Source organism: Molothrus ater, chromosome 24, assembly GCF_012460135.2.
Source record: "Molothrus ater isolate BHLD 08-10-18 breed brown headed cowbird chromosome 24, BPBGC_Mater_1.1, whole genome shotgun sequence".
NCBI classification, from domain to species: Eukaryota; Metazoa; Chordata; class Aves; order Passeriformes; family Icteridae; genus Molothrus; species Molothrus ater.
Window position 1 is genome coordinate 1,747,848 of NC_050501.2, and position 19,948 is coordinate 1,767,795.

The 19,948-nt window shown below is 52.9% G+C and overlaps 1 protein-coding gene across 1 annotated transcript in view; it reads left to right on the forward strand.

Annotated features, from left to right (window-relative positions):
• The window catches only part of LOC118695364 (transcription factor HIVEP3-like), a 278,612-nt gene that overhangs the window by 126,306 nt on the left and 132,358 nt on the right, over positions 1-19,948 (forward strand).

Genomic DNA, 19,948 nt, shown 5'->3' on the forward strand with positions numbered 1-19,948 from the left:
GGATGGGATGGGATGGGATGGGATGGGATGGGATGGGATGGGATGGGGTGGGATGGGATGGGATGAGCAGGAGAAGGGAAGGCACAGACACTGGTGGGACTGAAGGCAAAGCCCCGAGTTGATTTAGAACCTGAATTTAAATGATGAGAGGGTTGTGGGTGGTGCAGGTGGGCAAAATAAAAGTGGGTTGGGGTCATGGCTCCCCTCTGGTGTGCCCCTGCCCAGCTCAGGGTGAGCACAGCCCAGCTGGGAGGGGAGGTGAGGCTGCTGCCAGCTGAGAATTGGCCTGGGCAGCTCAGCAAAGGAGGGGCTGGAAGGCAGGGCAGGAGGTGCCTGTGGAGTTTTCCTGGATTTCCTGGTGTACATTGGATATCAGGAAAAGGATTTTTACAGAAAGGGTGATAAAGTTCTGGAATGTTCTGCCCGGGGAGGTGGTGGAGTCCCCATCCCTGGGGGTGTTTAACAAAGCCTGGATGTGGCACTGGGTGCCAGGGTTGAGTTGAGGGGTTGGGGCTGGGTTGGACTCGATGAGCTTGAAGGTCTCTTCCAACCCAGTGATTCTGGGAATTCTGGGAATTCTGGGAATTCTGTGAGCAGCAGCTCTGGGGGGCACACAAGGGGTGATCTGATCCCCAAACCACGATCCCCAGCACTCCCAGAGCAGAGCTGAGCTCATTCCCACCTTCCCCCCTCAGGGGCATCAAAAACTCAGCTCCAGGGGTGTGGGACTGAGCCCTGCTCTTCTCTCCACCCTTTTTTAGTGTTTTCCCAGAAATCTCCCAGAGGATGAGGATGGGGATGGCTCCGGGGCTGTGCCGGGCTCCAGGAGCACCTTTCCCCTTGCTGTTTGAAAGCTTTGTGTGATCTCAGCATTGTCCCTGGGATCTGCCTCTCCCCTGCCATGTTCTCCATCCCTGGCTGTGTCACTCGTGCCCTGGAAGCCTGGGGTCCCTGTGGGGTGTCCTGCTCTGTCCCTCACCTGGCTGTCCCAAGGATGTCACAGTCTGTGGTGCTGTGACTGGGCCACTGTGGGTCTCTGGAGAATATCCCTGACCTGGCCTGGAGCAGGTTCTGCGTTCTACAAACACCCCCTGAGCTGGGGACTGTTGTGTAATGGCTGAAATTCCAATTTTGGCTGCATTTCTGCCTCACCTATAAATCCAATGTTTATGGGTAAAGCCAAGGTTTAGCTCTGACTTGTGGAGTACAAGCTCTAAATGTGTTATTAAGGGTGTAAATCCCCTTAAAAATTGAAAATATGGAATTATTGAGGTTGGGAGAGATGTCCAAGATCATCCAATCCAACCTTCAGCTGAATTCCACTAAATCCTGTTCTCCAGTGCCACATCCACAGGGTTTTGACTCTTCAGGGGTGGGCACTGCAAACCTCCCTGGGCAGCCCCTGCCAAGGCCTGAGCCCCCTTTCCATGGGGAAATTTTCCCCCAATATGCAAAAATGGGACTTCAAGGACTTTCATGGCTCCTTTTCTGTTGTTGGTGTGAGGGGTTTGGATCTGTGGGGAACAGGAAATGTTCCCTGCCAGAAGGGGCTGGGGTAGGGCCACCTCTGCTGCTGGGGCTTGCATTGGATGGAGATTCCCTTGTGGGAAAAGCCTTTGGGATTCTGGTGTTCAGGATGCCAGAGCTGAGGTGGGAAAAGAGCTGCAAGGACATCGAGTCCCAGCTGATCCCCACCTTGTCCCCAGCCCAGAGCTCTGAGTGCCACCTCCAGGCATTCCTGGGACACCCCCAGGGCTGGGCACTGCAAACCTCCCTGGGCAGCGCCTGCCAAGGCCTGAGCCCCCTTTCCATGGGGAAATTCCTGCAGTGCCCACCCTGAGCCTGCCCTGGCCCAGCCTGAGGCCGTTCCCTCTGCTCCTGTCCCTGTTCCCTGGAGCACAGCCCGGCCCCCCCGGCTGTGCCCTCCTGGCAGGAGCTGTGCAGAGCCACAAGGGCCCCCTGAGCCTCCTTTGCTCCAGGCTGAGCCCCTGCCCAGCTCCCTCAGCCCCTCCTGGGGCTCCAGACCCTGCCCAGCTCCGTTCCCTGCCCTGGCCTCGCTCCAGCCCCTCAGAGGCACCAAGGTGTTCATAAATGAAACTTCCCCATTCTGAGAACACCCCAGAGGATTTTGCTGTCTCCATTCCTGGAAAACTCTCGGGTTTTAAGCACTTCCAGCATTCCTGTGCCTGTGCAGAGCTGCAAAACCTTGTCCAGCCCTGAGGTGCAAACAGCTGGGAACAGAAGGATTCGGGGCAGAAGGGGCCAGTCCTTCCTCAGCCCTCACATCCCCTCCTTCTATGCAAAAGGGGCTGGGAAGGAGGAGTGAGTGGTGTCATTTGTACAAAGGTGACGGCCTCAGGTGCTTCCCAAAGAGATAAAAACCTTCCCCTCGTGTTCTCCTCACTTCCAGCGTCCCAAACTCCCCCTCATTTCCAGCATCCCAAACCCCTCCTCACTTCCAGCATCCCAAACTCCTCCCTGTTCCCCTGCCCAGCTCTGAGCCAGGTCATTTCCCAGCCCAGAGGTGCCAGGCAATGTGTGATAAATGAATTTATTGTCAAAAATAAAGGAACAGAAGAGAGGGATCCTCTCCCTGGGGCTGGGGCCGCTCCCACCCCTGCCCTGGGGGTCTCTCAGAGGAATTTGGGTTTTGCTGCTGATGGAAGCAGCTGGAGGCTTTGGATGGGAGTGGAAAGGCTGATCCCGACATCGAGACAAGGAAAATCATGGCTGGGGTGAAGGAAAATTCATCTTGAGAGCACAGGAAGGTGAGATCTGACCCGGGGCAGGGGATTTAGGGCTCAGGGAGTCAAACTCGGCAGCCAGAGCTGCCCTGGGGAACCACAGCTGCACATTTTGGCTGTGATGTGGTGCCCGGGCACACCCTGGGTGCTGGCACACCCTGGGCACTGCCAGGGCTGTTTTAGAGCATCCTTCAGGTGAAATCCTGCCCTTTCCAGACATTTGTGGGACGTTTTAATCCCTCCAGATCCTCCAGACGCCGCTCAGTGCTCCTTTGGGGCATCATCTGTGCTGCCAGTTCCCATAACAACTTGTGAATTCAGCACTGCAAAGCTGCTTTTTAATTATTATTAAAAAAAAAGAAAGAAAAAAAAAAGCCAGCCCAAATTCTCTTGTCTTTTGTCAGCTCCTGAAGCACTCGGATCCCTGGCACGCTGCCTCTTCTTTTCTCCTCCTCTTTTCCTTGTTTTCCATGAAAAGGAGCCTGGGCTAACACTGAGAAGGGCCATTACCATTCTTTATAAAGAAAAAGGAATACTGCCTATCCAGCTTTACAGATCCTGGGCCTTGGCAAACACGGAGGGTGGGGAGGAGGGGGGATGAAAAGGTTTGGGTGTGCTGGGTGCTGATTTGGGTGATGCATTGGGCTCTTCAGCATCTCCCTGACAGGTTCATTTAGAGCTTCTCTTTGCTCCGGCCTTCCCCAGGCAGTGCCACTCACTCCTGGCACTCCAGAGCAGTTAAAACCGAGTTTAAACCCAGGAAAGGGGGATAAACACCAGCGATAAAACTGCCACCGGCAGCGCCCCCGGGGCAGCGACTGCTCCCTCGCCTGCCCTGAGGGTCTCTGCAGAGCAATTTGGGCTTTTCCTGGTGGTGGAAGCAGTTGGAGGATTTAGATGGGTGTGAAAAGGCTGAGACCAACATCAAGATAAGGAAAATCATAAAGATAAGGAAAATGGCTGAGGTGAACTGAGATTACAGTGCTCTGAGTCCTGAGCTCATCAAGATGAGAACTGAGGCAGGAGAGGTGAGGAGGGGATTTTAGGGTGTGTAAAACCCATCAGAATCCTATAAAATGTCCCAAATATTTTATAACTCAACATTTTCTTTGTGAACATTTATGGCCCACACTGACCCTTACCAAGGAATAAAAATTATCATTTAGAAATGATGATAAAAAATATTATAAAATCAGAGATGAACCCATCCCCGTTCTTATCAGTTCTTTGCCCTCACTGAGGTTTCCTTGCCCAGGCTTAAAAAGTTATTTTTAATTCACCACCTTGAATGGAAGGCACTAAAGCATGGGCAGCACTTTGTGCCACTGTTTTTCTGTTCCTTTTAGAGAATCCCAAAATGGTTTGGGTTGGGAGGGACCATAAATCCCATCCCATCCCTCCTGCCATGGGCAAGGACACCTCCCACCATCCCAGGTTGCTCCAAGCCTTGTCCAACCAGGCCTTGGACACTTCCAGGGATAAAAATTTTAATTTTTTCCCCTAAAAACGCAGTGAAAAGTGGTCTGAATTCAGCCTTACAGCTGCTGAGGGCCATCAGATGTGACTTTGAAGCTGCAGACAGAGAAATTCTGCAAATGTTGGCACCCGAGGAATTGAAATTGTGTTGGGATGGAGCCACGTGGCATCACCCGAGCTGGGAATGGGAAATACAAGGGGCTGTGGGCAAAACCTGTGCTCGGGGCAGTTAATTGCTGGGTTTATAATTAGCAGCCACAGCAGATTTTAATGCAGTGCTCAGTCTGTGCAGCGGAAGGGTTAAAATCCTGAATTTATCTGAGGACCATCATCCACCCTCTGCCAGGCATGAATTCCTGGGTTTGGGGCTTTTAAGGACAGTGCAGTGCTCTGAGGAGGAGGAGGAATATTCCCATTTGAACTCGATTATCTGGCAATTTGGGTGCAATTGCATGGAAACAAAATTAAAGTTACATTAAGGTACTGGAGATAATGGGTCGACCTTGCTGATATCACTGGCCGGAGTTTCTTGGCTTGTTCACCCAGGAGCAGAACGAGACAGGAAAATTACACAAAAAGAAAGGAAAAGAGCCTTTATATGGGTGTAAATCCCAATTTTTGAACATAATGGGATAAATCAGGGTTGTGGGGCCAGCAATGATCTTGGCACTTCTCAGCATTGCAAATAAACCTCCTTTAATTAAAGCTCATCTCTTCCTTCCCATGATTTTTAGGAAAAGCAAATGAGGCAGAGCTGTGTTGGCTGCAGCACCAGGAACATTCCCATTAATCCCTGGGGACGTTCCTGCCCTGCTGCTGGGACAGCACCAGGGGTGGCAGTGGGCAGAGAGCTGTCCCCTCCTGACAGGGACATGGAGGGGCTGGAGCGAGGCCAGGGCAGGGAACGGAGCTGGGAAGGGTCTGGAGCCCCAGGAGAGGCTGAGGGAGCTGGGCAGGGGCTCAACCTGGAGCAAAGGAGGCTCAGGGGGCCCTTGTGGCTCTGCACAGCTCCTGCCAGGAGGGCACAGCCGGGGGGAACAGGGACAGGAGCAGAGGGAACGGCCTCAGGCTGGGCCAGAAGAAGTTTGGGTTGGATTTTAGGAAAAAATTTCTTCATGGAAAGGGTGCTCCAGCCTTAGATGGTAGAATCACGATCCCTGAAGTGTTAAAAAAACCATGGATGAGGCATTTGAGGTCGAGGCTCAGTGGTGACCATGGTGGTGGTGCTGCGCTGATGGTTGGACCCAAAGGTCTCGCACCTTCATCCCAACCTCAGGGATTCCATGGTTCCATGGTTCTGCGATTCCATGACTCAATGGTTCCATGATTCCATGACTCCGTAGTTCCATGATTCCTTGTTTCCAGGAATCCATGATTCCATACTTCCATGATTCCATGACTCCATGTTTCCATGGTTCCAAGATTCCGTGATTCTATAGTTCCACGGTTCCATGGTTCCATGAATCCATGGTTCCTTGACTCCATGGTTCCACTTTCCATGTTTCCATTATTCCAGGATTTCATGATATCATGGTTCCATGGTTCCAGGATTCCTTGATTCCATGGTTCCATGGTTCCATGATTCCATGATTCCATGATTCCATGGTTCCATGGTTCCATGGTTCCACGGTTCCATGTTTCAATGTTTCCATGGTTCCATGGTTCCAGGATTCCATGATTCCATGATTGAATGTTTCCATGTTTCCATGGTTCCAGGATTCCATGATTCCATGATTCAATGTTTCCATGTTTCCATGATTCCATGGTTTCACAGTTCCATGGTTCCATGGTTCCATGGTTCCAGGATTCCATGATTCCATGTTTCAATGTTTCCATGTTTCCATGATTCCACGTTTCCATGGTTCCACAGTTCCATGGTTTCAAAGTTCCATGGTTCCAGGATTCCATGATTCCACGTTTCCATGGTTCCACGTTTCCATGGTTCCACGGTTCCATGTTTCCACGATTCCCCGTTTCCGTGGTTCCACAGTTCCATGGTTCCACGGTTCCATGGTTCCATGATTCAATGTTTCCATGGTTCCAGGATTCCATGGTTTCACAGTTCCATGGTTCCATGGTTCCAGGATTCCATGATTCCATGTTTCAATGTTTCCATGTTTCCATGGTTCCACGTTTCCATGGTTCCACGTTTCCATGGTTCCACGGTTCCAGGATTCCATGATTCCACGTTTCCATGGTTCCACGGTTCCATGTTTCCATGATTCCACGTTTCCGTGGTTCCACAGTTCCATGGTTCCATGGTTCCAGACGCAGGTCCTGGAGGTCCAGATCCCAGTTTGTAATTAGCTCCACCAGCTCGTTCCCAGAGCCCTGAGGAAACCCGGGAGTCCCGTGGGGATCTGGGCCAGCAGCAGGACCCGGCCCCAGCACCCCCAGCTCTGCCCAGCCCGGGGAGCTTTGCCAGCCCGAACCCGAGCCCTGGAGCCCCTGGAGCTGTGCCAGGACCTTGTGCCACCTCCCCTCGTCCTATTTGTCCAAATCCTGGCTTTTATTTGCCTCCCTCTCCAGATCCATGGGAGACGTTGCTCAATTTTGGAGCCGCTGGAAATGCTGGCGCTCCCAGGGCTGCTCCAGGAGCTCGTGGAAGGTGCTGCTGACGTCCCTTCTCAAGGGGCCGTGGCATTTTCTCCTTCTTTCAGAGAATCCCAGAATGGTTTGGGTTGGGAGGGACCTTAAATCCCATCCCTGGGACACCTTCCATGATCCCAGGCAGCTCCAAGCCTCATCCGGCCTGACCATGGGCACTTCCAGGGATAAGAATTCTATTTTTTTTTCCATAAAAACACAGTGAAAAGGCTCTAAGCTCAGCCATACAGACACATTTTTGCAATTTTGGGTAGCAGGGCACCACCCTGGTGCTTCCCTGCAATGGTGTCTCCAGTCCAGGTGTAGGAGGGAGCAGAGCCTGGAGCCCCAAGAGCAGGTGGGGATTTTCAGGTGTGTGTGACTCAGTTTTCATGGGAGCTGGAAAGATCTCCTTCCCCAAAGCCAGGACTTCTGCCATGACAAATTTCCAGCTCCATTTCCAGCTCCAATTTCCACTCCAGGAGTGCAGAGCTGAGGGGGTTCTGCAGGGGAATTTTTACTTGGGGTGAGGCATTGGTTTTGCATTTGCTTTTCTGACTCTGCTGCTAAAATTATTATTGCAGTTGGACTGAGCTGATCCTTGCTGATTTAAGTGTCTCAAATAAAATCATGAACGAGCTGTGTTTTCCATGAGTAACGCTCCCATTCATCCCTGACTTCATGGCAGTGAAATCATTCCCAAGAAGCAACGAGTGGGCTTGGAAACCACTGGAAATGTTTAGAGATAATCATTTAGTTCAGCACACTGAAAGTTTTACATTTATTTCTATTTTGTGAGGGGAAGGTGAAAGCCCATCAGGAGCAGCCTTTAGGGATTCTTTCCCCTCTCATTCCTTTGATTTTTGTCACCAATGTCACCTGCCAGAGCCATCGGCGACATTTCCCTGCATCTTTTTTTTTTCTATTTAAATAGGAAAACTGCGCTTCCATCTCACTTCTGCTCCCTAAACTCTAAATTAGCCTCAAATATGACCCCTGGGAAATGGCAATTTTAGATTTTCCAGATGTTTGGAGCGATTGGACGAAACTGGATTTGGGCAGCAGTGGGATCCATAGCTGTGACCTCAGGAGTTTTCCCAGTGCACCCTCCCAGGGAATAACCCAAGCTGGGATTCTGCAAAGCTCTTGGCACGGGGAGGAGCTGGAAGAGCTCAGCTCTCAGAGCTGGGTGTGAGCTGGGCTCTTCCCCTGGTTTATTTTGAGGCTGCAGCAAAATCCTTCCCAAAGCCAGGCTCTGGATGGGGCTGTCCCCAGACATCACTCTGCTCCTGAAAAATCACATTTCCCTTCCGAAAAAAATCACATTTCCCTCCCCAAAAAAATCACATTTCCCTCCTGAAAAAATCACATTTCTCTTCTGAAAAAAATCACATTTCCCTTCTGAAAAATCACATTTCCCTCCTGAAAAAATCACATTTCTCTTCTGAAAAAAATCACATTTCCCTCCTGAAAAAATCACATTTCCCTCCCGAAAAAATCACATTTCTCTCCTGGAAAAAAATCACATTTCCCTCTGAAAAATCACATTTCCCTCCTGAAAAAAATCACATTTCCCTCCTGAAAAAAATCACATTTCCCTCCTGAAAAAATCACATTTCTCTTCTGAAAAAAATCACATTTCCCTCCCGAAAAAAATCACATTTCCCTCCTGAAAAAAATCACATTTCCCTCTGAAAAATCACATTTCCCTCCCGAAAAAAATCACAATTCCCTCCCCAAAAAAATCACAATTCCCTCCTGAAAAATCACATTTCCCACCTGAAAAAAATCACAATTCCCTCCTGAAAAATCACATTTCCCTTCTGAAAAAAATCCCATTTCCCTCGTTCCCCTCCCATTCCCTGGGGCCAGAGGGACGCTCTCCTCCAGGCATTTTGGGCCTGTGGATGCTTTGAGGTGCTGCTGGCAGCATTCAGGTGTTTGGATCCCCTCAACAATTCGACTTAACCCCTTTGCTGCTGGGCCAGGCAGTGCTGAGCTCCTGAGCTCTGCATTCCTGACCCAGCGGGGTTAAAATGTCCCTGAGGGGGACAAGATCTGCACTGGGGCAGGGCTGTGCATGGAGAGGCTCCCAAAGTGTCCCTGAGGGGTGGCAAAATCCAATTTACAGCAGATTTTTGCATGGAGAGGCTCCCAAGGTGTCCCTGAGGGGGACAAAATCGGCACTCGGGCAGATTTGTGCATGGAGAGGCTCCCAAAGTGTCTCTGAGAGGGGACAAAATCCACTTTTACAGATTTTGGAATGGAGAGGCACCCAAGGTGTCCCTGAGAGGGACAAAATCTTCACTTGGGGAGATTTGTGTATGGAGAGGCTCCCAAGGTGTCTCTAAGAGGGAACAAAATCCACTTTTACAGCAGGTTTGAGTGTGGAGAGGCTGCCGAGGTATCTCTGAAGGGGGACAAAATCTGCTCTGGGGCAGGGCTGTGCATGGAGAGGCTCCCAGAGTGTCCCTGAAGGGGAGAAAATCTGCATTTGGGCAGGGCTGTGCGTGGAGAGGCTCCCAAAGTGTCTCAGAGGGGGACAAAATCTGCACTTGGGGCAGATTTGTGCATGGAGAGGCTGCCAAGTTGTCCCTGAAGGGGGACAAAATCCACTTTTACAGCAGGTGTGAGTGTGGAGAGGCTCCCAAAGTGTCTCAGAGGGGGACGAAATCTGCACTGGGGGAGGGCTGCGTGTGGAGAAGCTCCCAAAGTGTCCCTGAGGGGTGGCAAAATCCAATTTACAGCAGATTTTTGCATGGAGAGGCTGCTAGGGTATCCCTGAGGGGGACAAAATCGGCACTGGGGCAGGGCTGTGCATGGAGAGGCGCCCAAGGTGTCTCTGAGAGGGAACAAAATCCACTTTTGCAGCAGGTTTGAGTGTGGAGAGGCACCCAAGGTGTCCCTGAGGGGGAGAAAATCTGCACTGGGGCAGGGCTGTGCATGGAGAGGCTCCCAAAGTGTCCCTGAGGGGGAGAAAATCTGCACTTGGGGCAGGGCTGTGCGTGGAGAGGCTCCCAAATTGTCTTTGAGGGGGGACAGAATCTGCACCTGAGGCAGATTTGTGTATGGAGAGGCACCCAAGATGTCTCTGAGAGGGAACAAAATCCACTTTTACAGCAGGTTTGTGTATGAAGATGCTGCTAAAGTGTCCCTGAGGGGGAGAAAATCTGCACTGGGGCAGGGCTGTGCATGGAGAGGGTCTCAAAGTGTCCCTGAGGGGTGGCAAAATCCAATTTACAGCAGATTTTTGCATGGAGAGGCTCCCAAAGTGTCTCTGAGAGGGGACAAAATCCACTTTTGCAGCAGGTTTGAGTGTGGAGAGGCTCCCCAGGTGTCCCTGAGGGCAACAAAATCTGCACTCAGGGCAGGGGCTGTGTGTGGAGAGGTTCCTAAAGTGTCCCTGAGGGGGGACAAAATCCACTTTTACAGATTTTGGAATGGAGAGGCTGCCAAGGTGTCCCTGAGGGGGGACAAAATGTTCACTGGGGAAGATTTGTGCATGGAGAGGCTCCCAGAGGGTCCCTGAGGGGGACAAAATCCACTTTTGCAGCAGATTTGTGCATGGACAAGCTCCCAAATTGTCTCTGAGAGGGGACAAAATCCACTTTTTCAGCAGATTTTTGCATGGACAAGCTCCCAAATTGTCTCTGAGAGGGAACAAAATCCACTTTTGCAGCAGGTTTGAGTGTGGACAGGCTCCCCAGGTGTCCCTGTGCCCGCAGGGTGGTGGCCCGGGGGTCACAGCGCTGGATTTTGGGGGAGCTGCTCGGAAGGGCCCAGCCTGAGGGAGGTTCTGGGTGTGCAGGGACCTCTCCATGGTTCCTCAGGGATGCTCTCATCTCCTGGCACCCCCAGATCACCCAAATTCCCCTCTCAGCTGTGCCCGGGAGCAGCCTGGCTCCTAATGAGAGCAGTGGGATTTTGGGGTGCTGATTTATAGATTTTGGGGTGCTCCTGTGTGGTTTTGGGGTGCTCATTTATATTTTTGGGGTGCTCCTGTGTGCTTTTGGGGTGTTCCTATGTGGTTTTGGGGTGCTGATTTATGTATTGTGGGGTGCTTCTGTGTGGTTTTGGGGTGCTGATTTATATTTTTGGGGTGCTGATTTGTATTTCTGTGGTGCTCCTGTATGCTTTTGGGGTGCTGATTTATGTATTTTGGGGTGCTCCTGTATGATATTGGGGCGCTGATTTATATATTGTGGGGTGCTCCTGTGTGGTTTCAGGATGCTGATTTGCATTTTTTGGGGTGCTCCTGTGTGATTTTGGGGTGCTGATTTATATTTTTGGGGTGCTCCTGTGTAATTTTGGGGTGCTGATTTATAATTTTGTGTCCTCCTGTGTGGTTTTGGGGTGCTGATTTATGTATTTTGGGGTGCTCCTGTATGATATTGGGGCGCTGATTTATATTTTTGGGGTGCTCCTGTGTGATTTTGGGGTGCTGATTTACAGTTTTTGGGGTGCTCCTGTATGATATTGGGGCGTTGATTTATAATTGTGTCCTCCTGTGTGGTTTTGGGGTGCTGATTTGTGTATTTTGGGGTGCTCCTGGGATGCTGATTTATATATTTTGGGTTTTCCTGTGTGATTTTGGGGTGGTCCTATGCAGTTTCAGGGTGCTGGTTTATATATTTTGGGGTGCTCCTGTGTGATTTCAGGGTGTCAATTTATATGTTTTGGGTACTACTGTGTGATTTTGGGGTGCTGATTTATGAATTTTGGGGTGCTCCTGGGTAGTTTTGGAGTGCTGATTTATATTTTTGGGGTGCTGATTTATATATTTTGGGTACTGGTTTATATTTTTGGGGTGCTCCTGTGTGATTTGGGGGTGCTGATTTATATATTTTGGGGTGCTGGTTTATATTTTTGGGGTGCTGATTTATATATTTTGGGTACTCCTGGGGTACTGATTTATATTTTTGGGTACTCCTGTATGGTTTCAAGGTGCTCCTGTGTAGTTTTGGAGTGCTGATTTATATTTTTGGGGTGCTGATTTATATATTTTGGGTGCTCCTGGGGTGCTGATTTATATATTTTGGGTGCTCCTGTGTCACTTCATAGTGTTAATTCATATTTTGGGCGCTTCTGTGTGGTTTTGGGGTCCTGATTTACATTTTTGGGGTGCTCTTGGGGTGCTGATTTATAGTCTGGGCTCCTGCTCACGTTGAGTTTTGGGTTTATTTGGCAATATTTATTATTTAATCAGCCTTCAGAACAGCAGGAAATTGGAGCTGTTTTCCTGCTCTGGGGTTGTTTTGCTTCTCCTCACCTCGTTCCCTACAAGCTGAGCGGGGTTTGGAGCATCCCTGTCCCTGGAGCAGCCCCTTCCCCTCTGTCTGTCTGTCTGTCTGGCTGTCTGTCTGTCTGGCTGTGCCGAGGGTTTTCCCCAAAAATCCTCCCCAGGTGGCTCCCCCAGCACTGCAGGCATCCCTTACAAATCCCTGCCCTTCCAGGGATGCGCGGGAAGCACCTCAGAGGCTGATGAGAGGATTTAGGGGATCAGGGGGGGATTCCAGGGGTGCTTTTCCTTGACACGGAGATGAATCTCCTAATAAAAGTTCATTAAGGCGGCGCTTTGCATCAGGAATTAATGCATGGAGTGAGTCAGGAAAGAGAATTTGAGTTAAATTATTAGGAATAATCACATTATTGGCTTTAACTGAGCTGCAGATCTCCTTGTGCTCCTGAGGGGTGTGAGCATTATTCCTCCTTTTTCCAGCTGGGGGTCTGGGAAGGGCTCTGTGCCCTGGTCTGAGCAGCCAGGTGTCTGTGAGGAGGGCAGGAGCCTCCCCTGAAATGAAAATGCAAACCCCTTCCCTCTGAATGATTGTAATTTTGAAATGAAGGGGCTCTCAGGCAAAGATACGGGAGCAGGAATGACAGTTCTTTATTAGGAAATTAAAAATCCAAGGGACACACTGGGAACAGCAGGAACGGCAGGGCCACGCTGCCCTGGGGCTGTGTTTGCTGTCTGTGCCCTTCCAGGGGAAATTCCTGCTGGAAAAGGGAATTCCTGGGGGTTTTGTGCCCTGCTGGGCATCCCTGGGCTCTTCAGGGACACAGGGCCAGGAGCTGCTGCTGCTGCTGTGCCCAGGGACACTGAGTGGGGACATCCTGGAGAGGGAATTGGGAAAATTCAGCTTTTCCAGAGGGATCTGCTGAGGGAAGGGCAGCTGGAACTGTGGCTGCAGAGGGGGAAGGGGAGGTGAAATCAGCTTCACCCCAGGCAAGGACCCGTTCCTGCCCCGCCCTCCCTGCTGCCCTGGGGGCTGCCCCAGCTCAGGCTCCCTGCTCCCCTCTGCATTTTTGGTTTTTGTGATTCTCTGGCTGATTTCTGCTTCCCACAACCTGCCTCATTAGCAAAACACAACTCCCCAGAAATTTCTTTTCAATCTGGCGTCTCCACCCGTCAATTATCTGCAGGTTTTTATTCCCTCACACTTTTTTTTTTCTCCTTTATTTTTTTTTTTTTGCTGATTTTTCTTTTTTTTTTTTTCCTTTTTCTTTTTTTTGGACTTAAATGAAACATGCAGCTTTTTCTTCTTTAACTTCTCCAAAGGGATCAGTGTTTCCAGAATCCAGAGTCCCACACTGCTGACAGCTGAACACGGGGTTTGACCAAACCTCTTAGCAGGAAACCCTGACCCTAAATGGACAGAGGAAGAGTTTTGGGGTCACATTCCCATGCAGAGGAGCTTCCACAGCATCACCACGAGACATTTGGCCAAAAACCCCTGAGGAAGGATGAAGGAGAGGATTCTGCTCTTTCATTCTCTGGTGCAGGGATCCAGAGCAGCCTGGGGTGAGCCCAGCACCCCAAAAGTTGCTCTGAGCAGTTTTAGGTAACAGCATTGCAGCTTTCCTGGGATTTTGCCCTGCTCTTATTTCTGCAGTTGGATCTGAAATTGCTCCATCCATTTTTCCCCTCTTTTTTCCTCTTTTTTCCTTTTTTCCCTTTTTCTGCTGGAGATTTCAATGGGAGCATTGACAGAGCTGGAGCAATGTGAGGGCTGATCTTTGCAGCATCACCAAGTTGGGATTTTTTATATCACTCCAAGCCAAACCCAGACTTTTCAGGCAGTCCCACAGCTCAAACCCCTGCTCTGGGACAGTACCTGATGCTGCTTGTGCCCCATCCCAGAGCCTGGCACCCCAAACCCTCTGATGGACACCTCTGTCCCCAGCTCTGATCTCACGCCTGGGCCATCTGGGGGTCTGGGAAGGGCTCTGTGCCCTGGTTTGAGCAGCCAGGTGTCTGTGAGGAGGGCAGGAACCTCCCCTGAAATGGAAATGCAAACCCCCTCCCTCTGAATTATTATAAATTTAAAAGTAAGGGGCTCTCAGGCAAAGATATGGGAGCAGGAATAACAGTTCTTTATTAGGAAATTAAAAATCCAAATGCAAGAGTACAAACCACCCCTGGCAGAGTGAGAGCAGGCCCTGGCACGCTGTGGGTCAGGGGGTGGCACAGCCCCATCCCATGGGGGCTCAGCCCTCCTGCAGTGCCAGCTGTGGCTCTGCTGGAGCAGGGATCCTGCACAAGGGGGGAGTTTTCCTCTGCAGCTCCAGGGCTGCTGGAGATGGGCCTGGGCTCCCTCTGGCCATGCAGGGCAGCAGAAGCTGCTCCTCTGGCAATGCCCTGGGCAAAGGCTGCTGTGCTGTGCCAGGCTCACATTGGATCCAGGTAGGAATGCTTGGCTCCTGCCCTGGGCGCAGCATCTCCCCATGGGATGCTGGAATTGGATCAGCCCTGCAGGGACACTCAGTGGCCATGGACAGCAGAGATCTCCTGCAGGGAGGATTGGCTGGGGGAGAGATCAAGAAAACTGCCCCAAGAACAGCAGAGAACTGCCCAGCTCTGACACATGGGGACAGGACACACAGCCCCAGATAAATCCTGCATTTCCAAGCCAAGACACTTCTCCAGAGGGATTCCAGAGCCTTGGTTGGTATCTGTGAATGTGCCAGGGCTGGGGAGGGTTGTGAAAAGCAGAAAGCAGCTCCTAAAATCCCTTGTCCTGGTGGCCCGGAGGGTGCCCAAGCTCTGAGGTCACAGAGATAAAATGAGGAAGTTGTTGGTGTTTTTGCATTCAGAGTTAGGAAATTCCTGTTTGGATGGACTGAAACTCTGGGCAGCTGCAAGGAAAGGAGGCTCAGACTGGGTGTGAGGCATGGATGGAGACGTGTGACAGAACAGAGCCCCAGCTGCACCTCAGCCCCTGTGCCAGCAGCAGAGCGGGCTCAGCCCTGGCACCGCGGGGTTCGGGTGATCTTTGGCCCTTCCTTGCTGCCATCTGTTTGGGATGGAGCCAGAGCCGGCCTCGGGGGCTGAAAGGAGCAACGAGCAGAGAGAAAATCCCCCTGAGCCGAGCTCAGGGACATCTCAGGACAGCTCTGCTGCCTGCAGGTGCCACCGGGCGGGCCGGGGATGGCACCGGGCTCGTGTTGCCCGTGACAACCCGGGCTGGAGCTGCTCGCCAGGCACACACAGACACACACAGACACACACAGACACACGTGCGCGGGTTGCCATGACAACCAGCCCGGAGTTTTTATGGATGCTGGGCTCTGTTTGCCAGCATCCACAGCACCTCCGTGGGGCTGCCATCCAGGAGGGGAAGGGCTGCCTCGGTGCTCTCCCAACCTCCAAAAAAAACAGAGCCTTAAATCAGGAATGAAGGGCAAAAAATGTGGATTGATGATGGGAAAAGTGGGAAAAGAGAGTCCAAAAGCTTTTGGTGCTGTGCTGGTGTTTTAAAGGATCCTGGGCTCTGTTTGACATCCTCCCACCCCCCGAAAAAAACCCCAAACCAGAGCCTTAAATCAGGAATGATGGGCAAAAAGTGCAGATTAATGATGGGAAAAGTGGGAAAAGAGAGCCATAAAGGGTTCAGTGCTGTGCTGGTGTTCTAAAGGATCCTGGGCTCTTTTTCTTGTCCCCCCTGCCACCCACCCCCCAAAAAAATAAAAACACAAAACCAACAGAACCAGAGGCTTAAATCAGAAATGAAGGGCAAAAAATGTGGATAAATGATGGGAAACGTGGGAAAAGAGAATCAAAAAGGGTTTGGTGCTGTGCTGGTGTTTTAAAGGATCCTGGGCTCTGTTTGTCGTCCTCACACCTCAACACCCCCCCCCCCCCCCAAAAAAAAAAAACCAAACCCAAACCAGAGCCTTAAATCAGGAATGAAGGGCAAAAATGTGGATTAATGATGGGAAAAGTGGGAAAAGAGAGTCAAAAAGGGTTCAGTGCTGTGCTGGTGTTTTAATAAAAGAGTTTTAATTCAGGAATGATGGGCAAAAAATGTGGATTAATGATGGAACAAGTGGGAAAAGAGAATCAAAAAGGGTTTGGTGCTGTGCTGGTGTTTTAAAGGATCCTGGGCTCTGTTTGTTGTCTCGCTGCCACCCTCAAAAAACCCAAAAAAAACCAAAAAAAACCAAACCCCAAAAAAACCCCCAACAAAACAGAGCCTTAAATCAGCAATGAAGGGCAAAAAGTGTGGATTAATTATGGGAAAAGAGATGGGAAAAGAGAGTTCCTTAGGCTCAGTGCTGTGTTGGAAGCACAGGGAAAGCTGGGCTGGGCATGCTGGGTTTGGTGTGCCCAGCCCAGCTCAGTGCCAGTGCCAGCAGAGCCACCGGTGCCAGCAGCAGCTGCAGGTGACAAATCAGGGATGGATATTCTCCCCTCGGCAGCCTCTGAGCCAGCCTGACCCCGGCTACAGCAGCCAGGCAGGAAGGGGCCAGGGCTGGGCCAGGGCTGGGACAGGGCTGGGACAGGAGGTGCCACCCCCAGCCTGGGCTGAGCCCCCAGCATGGGCAGCAGGAAAAGGGAAATTCTGCCCCTCTGCCCTGCTGAGGTGATTCCTCACCTGCAGAGCTGCCCCAGCCCTGGGAATTCCAACCTCAGCAGCACCTGGAGCTGCTGGAGAGAGCCCAGAGGAGCCCATGGAGCTGCTGCAGGGCTGGAGCCCCTCTGGAGCCAGCCTGGGAGAGCTGGGGGTGCTCCCCTGGAGAGGAGAAGGCTCCAGGGAGAGCTCAGAGCCCTTGCAGGGCCTGAAGGGGATCCAGGAGAGCTGCAGAGGGACTGGGGCCAAGGATGGAGGGACAGGAGGCAGGGAATGGCTGCCAGTGGCAGAGGGCAGGGCTGGATGGGATCTTGGCAATTGGGAATTGTTCCCTGGCAGGGTGGGCAGGGGCTGGGCTGGAATTGCCAGAGCAGCTGTGGCTGCCCCTGGAGCCCTGGCAGTGCCCAAGGCCAGGCTGGACATTGGGGCTGGCAGCACCTGGCACAGTGGGAGGTGGCCCTGCCATGGCAGGGGTGGCACTGGAGGGGATTTCAGGTCCCTTCCCACCCAACCCATCAGTGCTTCAGCTGTACCACAGTTCCATGGTCACCAGCCTGAACCCCACTCCCACCATAAATGACATTTACTCTGGCATTAGGGATTGGCTGTAGCACCAGAAACCACCGGGTTTTGCTCAGAGTGGCTTCCAGGGCAAACCCTTGCTCCTCCCGGGCTGGAGGAGCCCTTCCCACAGGGATCCATCCCAGGATAGGGGAGCAGGGATCCATCCTGGGATAGGGGAACCCTTCCCGCAGGGATCCATCCTGGGATGCAGAGCCCTTCCCACAGGGATCCACCCCAGGACAGGGGAGCAGGGATCCATCGTGGGACAGGGGAGCCCTTCCCGTAGGGATTCATCCTGGGATGCAGAGCCCTTCCCACAGGGATCCATCACGCCTGGAGGAGCCCTTCCTGTGGGGATACAGCCCAGGATGGAGGAACCCTTTTCTACAGGGACCCATCCCAGGATCCAAGAGCTCTTTCCTGCTGGGATCCATCCTGGGATGTGGATTCCTTTCCCACAGGGATCCATCCCGGGACTGAGAGCCTTTCCTGCAGAGATCCATCGTGCCTGGAGGAGCCCTTCCTGCAGGGATCCATCCCAGAATCCGGATCCCTTTCCCGCAGGGATCCATCCCGGCTCTGGGAGCCCTTCCCACAGGGATCCAGGAGTTCTCTCCTGCAGGGATCCATCCCAGGATAGGGGAACCCTTCCCACAGGGATCCATCCTGGGATTGAGAGCCCTTCCTGCAGGGATCCATCCCGGGATCCGGATCCCTTTCCTGCAGGGATCCATCCCAGGATCCGGATCCCTTTCCCGCAGGGATCCATCCCGGGATCGGGATCCCTTTTCCGCATGGATCCATCCCGGGATCCGGATCCCTTTCCCGCAGGGATCCATCCCGGGATCGGGATCCCTTTCCCGCAGGGATCCATCCCGGGATCCGGATCCCTTTCCCGCAGGGACCCATCCCAGGATCCGGGTCCCTTTCCCGCAGGGATCCATCCCGGGATCGGGATCCCTTTCCCGCAGGGATCCATCCCAGGATCGGGATCCCTTTCCTGCAGGGATCCATCCCAGGATCCGGGTCCCTTTCCCGCAGGGATCCATCCCGGGATCCGGATCCCTTTCCCGCAGGGATCCATCCCAGGATCGGGATCCCTTTCCCGCATGGATCCATCCCGGCTCCGGGGGCTCTGCTCTCCCTCCCTGGGGCCGCTCCCCGGGCAGGGCGAGGCTGCGGAGCTCACGGGGAGCTCTGGAGCTCTGCAGAGCCGAGCTATTTCTGGAGCTGGAATGTGTGCGCGTCCCTCCAAATGCTTCCCGAGGAGTGCAGGAGGTAAAACAGAGCAGCGCTGTGCCCGATCCAGCCTCGCCTTGCCTTGCCTTGCTTTGCCTTCCTTCCCTGCAGCTGCGGCCCCGGGCACGCAGAGGGATCCGTGCCGGCCACCAGCAGGGTGGGGCAGGGACCCGCGGCTGCGTGCAGGGTTTGGGGCAGAAAAGCTCGGATTTGGAGCAGAAAAGCTCGGATTTGGGGCAGAAAAGCTCGGATTTGGGGCAGAAAAGCTCGGATTTGGGGCAGAAAAGCTCGGACTCGGGGCAGGTTTTGCAGCCCATAGGAGCAGGGCAGTGCCACTGGGGGAAAGGAGGGGCCGGGAGAAGGAAGGACTGGGAAGAGGGAAGCAACAGAGCAAAGCATTACCGGAGCTGCTGCAGCCCTGCTCCAGCCCCCCTGGATGGAGCCTGAAGCTCTGAGGACACTGGTCCAGAGCCCACGGTGCCTGCCAGTGAGTTTAAAGTTTAAAGTTTAGAGTTTAAAGTTTAAAGATTATCCCATCCCATCCCTGCCATGCCAGGGACACCTCCCACTGTCCCAGGTGGCTCCAGCCTGGCCTTGGACACTTCCAGGGATCCAGGGGCAGCCACAGCTGCTCTGGGAATCTGTGCCAGGCCTCAGCAGTTTTAAATTTGGGTGATGCCAAGGGGGAGAAGAGATGGGAGAGGGTTGGAGACGAGTGCAGTCACCCAGTGTCCCCTTGCTGCCACTCGCCGGGAAGAAGAGGGACAGGAGGAAGGAAAGCAGCAGAAACACGGGCTGGGGGTTGTGCAGGAGTAACTGGAGTGGGGATTCTCTGGATCAGCCAGAGCTGGCAGATGTTTGCACACCCCTGTGGCAGCAGGGCCTGGCTGTGGCTGGGGAGGCAGAGCCGTGTCCTTGTGTCCCTCCTGGAAGGTGACAGGCACAGGGGGCACCTGGAGCCTCTGAATTTCCTGCGTGGAGATTCGTGTGTGGAGTGAGAGGCTTGGGTGGTTTGTGAGTGCTCTGTTCTCAGGGAGCGGCGTGGGGCAGGAGCAGAGCACGGCTGGGACCTGAGCTGGGCCTTTGTGGGTCCCTGCAAGAGATCCCAGACCCCAGGCCCTCAGGGCTTTGGGGTGTGGGGATCACAGACCCCTTGCTCCCAGGGATTTGGGGTGTGGGGATCACAGACCTCAGGGCTTTGGGGTGTGGGGATCACAGACCCTGTGCCCTCAGGGCTTTGGGGTGTGGGGATCACAGACCCCGTGCCCTCAGGGATTTGGGGTGTGGGGATCACAGACCCTGTGCCCTCAGGGCTTTGGGGTGTGGGGATCACAGACCCTGTGCCCTCAGGGCTTTGGGGTGTGGGGATCACAGACCCCTTGCCCTCAGGGCTTTGGGGTGTGGGGATCACAGACCCCTTGCCCTCAGGGATTTGGGGTGTGGGGATCCCAGACCCCAGGCCCTCAGGGATTTGGGGTCAAGCCCAGG